This window comes from Genypterus blacodes, unplaced genomic scaffold (assembly GCF_046128005.1).
Source record: "Genypterus blacodes isolate CSIRO-AG114 ecotype Tasmania unplaced genomic scaffold, CSIRO-AGI_Gbla_v1 ptg000027l_1, whole genome shotgun sequence".
NCBI lineage: Eukaryota > Metazoa > Chordata > Actinopteri > Ophidiiformes > Ophidiidae > Genypterus > Genypterus blacodes.
In genome coordinates this window covers 1,573,772-1,579,771 of record NW_027466840.1, presented here as the reverse complement: position 1 = coordinate 1,579,771, position 6,000 = coordinate 1,573,772, and positions in this window count along the sequence as shown.

Below are 6,000 nucleotides of genomic sequence, written 5' to 3'. Positions count from 1 at the left end.
TCGGCTGACCCAATTCTTCCCTGGCGCCCGTCCAGAGGGAAGAGTGCATCAGGACCGCGTGCTTGTCAGAGTGCTCGGCTCTGCCTCTTCTATTATTTCAGAAATCGCGCAACATCTGTTGTGCTCTGGGCCCTCGTGGTGACTCGCAGGAGGTCTTTTGCAGTTTACAGAAAGGCGCACCTAAATGTGCCTGTAGCCAGCGATGTGAGCGCGGTAATGTATTTTTTATGTGCCCAACTTCATTTTTGATTCCGGCTGTTGTTGCGTTTGTAAATTCAGACTTTTTTTCGGCGACTCACATGCGTTTTTATCTGCTTTATTACCCGTCAATAGATATAAGAAGCCATTATTAGGAGCAAATGCAGGGTTGCCAGGTTGTAAAAATGTCATACACATTCTCCATTAACGAGCCGGATTGAGGTTTCAAACTGCACTGCCGGCTGCGACGGGGGGCAAGGAAAAGATAACATTCACACATTTGGCTCAAAGGACAATTTAAAATTAGCAATGGCCCGCCAAGGCCGCAAATGATCCCAATCTTGACCTTTATGGGCCGCTCCAGCTTAGGTGTGCATCCTCTGGATTGTTGGACATCTGACAAGCTCAGAGTGTTTACATGCACGCAATACTACTCCCAAGTATTTGTCCTCTTAAATGCTAATTGCAGGAGGAGAGGAGTCCTGCCAATGATTTCGGCGGCATGAAGGTATAAATGTACTGAATGACTCTGTGAAAGGTTGGAAATTTGCATGGAGCAGTCAAGTGAACCATCCATCAGTGGCTTGGCTGGTCTCTACCAGGACGAGGTCACCACTGGAGAACAAGATTGATTGATTGATCTCTTTATTTATTCAAGATCAACCTCCACAATTGGACGATTGACAAATTTGCCCTTTGTTAGATGAACATTTATAGCTGCAGATGTGACTTTTGTTTTCACAACCTGGCAACCGGCGAATGATTCAATATTAATGTCTTGTAAATATCTATCGATTTCACCGTCAGTGTGCCTCATTAGAAAGTGGCAGCCGTATTTGTCACGACCGTCCAGCGAGCACATCGGGCAGGAGACCGTTCCTCTGAAGCCTGTACATTACCCAGATTACACTGCTGCTTACATGACCGCCTTTACGGGGCCGCGACACTCGACTCTGTCACGTTGAAGTTGACATATAACTTCAAAAAAGTGCCTCACCTGGGAAATCCAGCATGGCAACAAGCACCACACACACACACACACACACACACACACTCACATCTCATTTCCTCCAGTCATATTTCCAGGCGTGTGGCATCTGTTGGAGTTTTACAGCAATTTGGAAGTTTTGTGTTTGCAGCATTTAAAGCGCAGTGGCGTGCGAGTCGGTTGTAGTGTTTGTTTGTGTTTCTGCCTTGCAACCCAACACTCTTGTGCTTGATAAATTTTAATGGTCCTTGTTGAGCTTTATACCCGAGCAGAAAAAAGTGCCACACGAGCCCAATTCTCCAGCAAACACACCACACACACCACAGCTCACACTTTCCACATGAATCTTGCATGACCCGCTGGCGATTTCAAACAAGCCCAGTAACACACAGATCTAGAGGGAGACGCTTTACATTACGGAGTGACCGTGATATTATTTTCCTGTGTTGGGGAGGGGGGGGCAAGACCTGCTCCTTCTCCCCCCCCTCCCCTTTACAATAGGGCAAGAAGCGGGGAACCGTTCTGTGTTTCGCCCCAGGCTTTGTTTTGTGTTTAACAGCCCCTGCATGGGATTGATGTTATTTTCAATTGGAAAGCTCAGCTGTGGCTAACAGGCCCTAGCCACTCCAAGCGATTTGCCCTAATAATGTGGGCCGGACTCTCCATGGGGGGAGAGTAGCCACCATCCCACAAGCAGGAGGCTAAATGACACAGTGGCGTCCATTGATGGAACAGATTACACGGCCACATGCGGGGCGGCAAAGCAAAGGTGTGTGTGATGGGCGCTACAAAGAGGGGCCATGTAAAGACTGCACAGGGGGGAGAAGGTGCTGGTTTACTGTATGTCAAAGATGGTGAGTCACACTGTTTAGATTGGGACACAGGTGCCTACGGGAGCCATGTTGATGTATGGACCCTCTTTATGGCGCTGAAATGGTTTTGCTCTTATGTCTGGGATTAAAATAGTCAAAGTTGTGATCAAATGTCAGCATAAAGTCATTGGCATTTCAAAATCTGTAAAAGCCTCAGCCTTGTCTTACTTTGACAAAATGCATTTAAAGACTTTTGAATAGAAAGGTGGTCAGAAATTAATTGTCTGAAATATATTAGGGATTTAAAAGTATATATATATCATTTCAGAAATATAATTTTTGGATTCAAAATTCATACATATATTTATTTATCGAAGCATTCAGGTGTAATAAAAACAATAATGCATCAATGATGTCATCCTCCATTTTGAGTACTTTGACTCAGGATACTTGTACGTGGAGTTCAAAGTAGAAATTTGACCTCAGGACCTTTTAACTGTGTTTTCATCGTGGTTGAAGTGCTTTTTGGTCACATCTTTAACCACTTAGTTTCAAACGTGTCAATCTGCTCAATTTCCTCATGTCGGTACTTTATACTTGGAATCTTGCACCTTCATTTGACACCGCAGTAAAACCTCAAATTTGCAGCGTGTATCCGTTTTCACTTCCTGTAGCCGGCCTTCCGCGGCAGTACCTCCTATGTTTGTGAAACGCGACCGCTTCCTGCACTGCGTGTCCTAATAACGAGGACACAATGTGACTTATCAAACGGAGGGAACGAGGAGGTGGCGGCGGCGGCGGGGCTGAAGTCGCGCGGAGTTGATAAGCCGTCGCGCGGCGCTCCCGAACAATACCTGAATGGATGCGGCCGCTCAGTTCTACCTCCGCCCTCGATTAATTTGTATGAATCCAGCCGCCATCTATTAAAGTGGCCAGATGCTAGGATAGATTCTGTTGGGAGCAATGACATGTGACAAAGTGATATGAATCATCCCCCACTCAGAACAGCCACGGCACGCTCTCAGAGGACCGCTGACACAGTTCACGGGAAAAAAGGGAAAACAAAATGCGGCCGTTTAAACACAGAGGGTCACTTACACGGGGGCAGCTGTCACAAAACCTAAGAATTAGAGCAAATATGTGCAGGATCAATACAAATGTGGGTCTTTGGAGAAATTTCCTTAACCTGAAACCACAACCAAATGGAGAATTGATTCCGTAGAGTGAGTCCGGTCACGTTGAATATCCAAACAGAGATAATTATCTGCGGATTAGCCCCGTTTAGACTATGAGAGCTCCTCTTGTCAGCCGACTCTTGGGAGAAATCACTTAATCGTTAAGACATTTTGCCGCCTGTGAACCGCCGGCAGTCCACTTCAGTCCAATTGTCGCAACGCCGCCTCTGACCGGCCTCGCTCCTCGCCGCCGCATTCTCTCTGCGTCCCGAACCGTCTTTCGCAATTAAACATCGGCCTGTTTTCATTAATTGGGCTTTTAATTAATCCCTTTTGAAGTGCGTTCGTCTTGGTGATTTGCCCCCGGATGGCGGCTACTTCGGGGGGTAGAAACTGTGTCCATGACAACATGCCTCGCTCCCAATGGGTGCGAACAACTTTTCACACCCCGTCCTATAGATCGAGTCCCCTTGAGACACGATAACTATAGGAGCGGGGATAATGTAAGGGCAGCGTGAAAACGGGGACCCCAAGGCCATTCACTCTCACAGAGCGGAAAGAAACTGCAGCCAGCGAGCCGGTGACGCCTCAAATCTCTCTCCTCTGATGTGGGCCACTAAGCATTACCAATTTCTCATTTCGCAACAGTGCGTGACAATCTCCTCATCCGGCATTCGCCCATTCATTATCAGCTCCGTGCAACTGAAACAAAAGCCGGAGCACTTCAAAGATTACCTGCACTCCATCGGAGGGGGGGGGCTGCAGAACCCCCTTGTTTTCCCCCTCTTTGAAACCATTGCGATATCGGCCCCCAAATCTCCGCCGCCACGTACGTAAATATATCCACCCCTGTAGCGAGAACACATCCAGGAAAGGCAATCTTGACGTTGTAGCTTTATTTAGCTTTCGCCTTTTTAATGGGCATGCAGAGTACAATCAGATAAGCCTTTGTTTTTTTTTTTCAACTGTGAGTCACATGCTGCTCCAGGAAAGAGAGAGCGAGAGAGAGAGAGAGAGAGAGAGAGTGAGAGAGGTTTATTGCCAAGATATTTTTGCCAAGTCTGTGTTCATTTCGGTGCTATTACTCAGCTGCATCGGCGTGAGCAGCCGCTACACACGCAATCGCCCACGTTTACATACCAAAACTATTCCGCCGCACATGCATCCAAATCCCTCGTTTCCGCGGATTCTATTTCTGCCTTTACGGAAGGCAACGCCAGCTCCGTGTCACTCCCGTGTTGCCCCTATATTACAGCCGGTGTGGTACTGGTCCATCTGGGCTCTGTGAGGTCACTGCACACGCCACCTGCTCAGATTGGGTTTCAAACGTGGCTTCTGGGTAGCATCTCTGGGCACGCGTGGAGAGGCAGATGTATAGATTTAGTGGTACAAATGCCCCCTCAGATAACACACACACACACACAAAGTATCAGTGCACACAAGGGAGATACATATTTCTCGTCCCAGCACTGTTTTACAGGTTTTCAGTGCAATTTTGTGTTTAATGAGACTTACTGTATGCGACTGACTAATTTAGGCAGACAATAGCTCCTTGCATGCTCAGGTGGTCTTAATAGGCTTACAAGAACAAAAATTGGAACGGGGGGTTGCTTATTCCGTGGAGTGGGTTTCTTATTACAGGAATGTACTGCAGGATGTTAACTTGGTTGTTTCCTAAAAATAAACAGAAAGTAGACGTTGGTATCATTCCTGTTTATTCGTGAAAACAAGCTGCTGCTGCTGCTGCTCTGTATTTTTAGAGTTTTTTAGCCGGAGAAAACACTCCCCTATGTGTGCGTTCACCCACAGATGGAATAGAGCTCTTTGTTGAACATGCGATCAAAGAAAGGCAATATTGTAAAGGAGACGGCGAGGTATACACTCTGCGTATATCACTCTCGGCTCTCTCTAACACACAAGCCACTTTGTTTGGAATGTCCACAAAGCTTTTGTTTTTATTTGATGACAGCCGTGTTGCCTATACACATCCTGTTGACAGTGTATACATGCTTGATACTAGCACCTGTCCTCTTTATTGCGAAAAGAATGTGCAAAGAAATGCTTTCCACGTGCCCGAATGACACTATGTTACACACACACACACGCAGTAATTTCCGTTACGGCCTCGTCGCTGTGAGGGAAGGAGAAAGGGATTACGACAAAAAAACGTGCTTGCTACCTGCAAACCTGTAATTACACTGAAAGAAACAAGAAAACAGAGGACATGGGCAATAATCCTTCACTCAATGAAAGAGCATTTTTATTTGGAGTGAAGTAGACCTCCAGAATCAGCTGCCGTTGCTTTTTATGTATTCATGGCATTGCCAGTGGCATTAATTTCCTATTTTCTGCAAAGATGTATAGTGTGAATCTTCCAGCGTCGTTTTACATTAACGGCTCCGTGCGTGCCGTGATTGGAATATCTCAGGATCATTGTGCGCTCTAGCACAGTGGCCTGGATACAAGCGCTGATGTTTCTGTACACCAGCAGCTTTGTCAAATGTCTTTCGTCTAATTTCTGAAAAAAAAAAAAGAGACCAGAAGCGTCGGCTCGCTTAAACTCCAGGGTCCTGAAGAATCCACAAGCCGGGGACAGGGAGGAGCCGTGAATGATGACGGACATCGCTCGTTTTTGGGTTGGCGTGATGAATTACTCGAGGGGAGGTCACCAAAAAATGTGCTGTCAGAACATTTATCCCCACATGTTTTATGTATGGAACTATTTCAAATCCATCTTTCTCTCTTTTTTTGCTTTAAAGGAAGATTCCTGCCAGCTTCACTTTCACATCAAATTCGGTTTAGTTGAGACTGTAGAAGGTAACAGAGG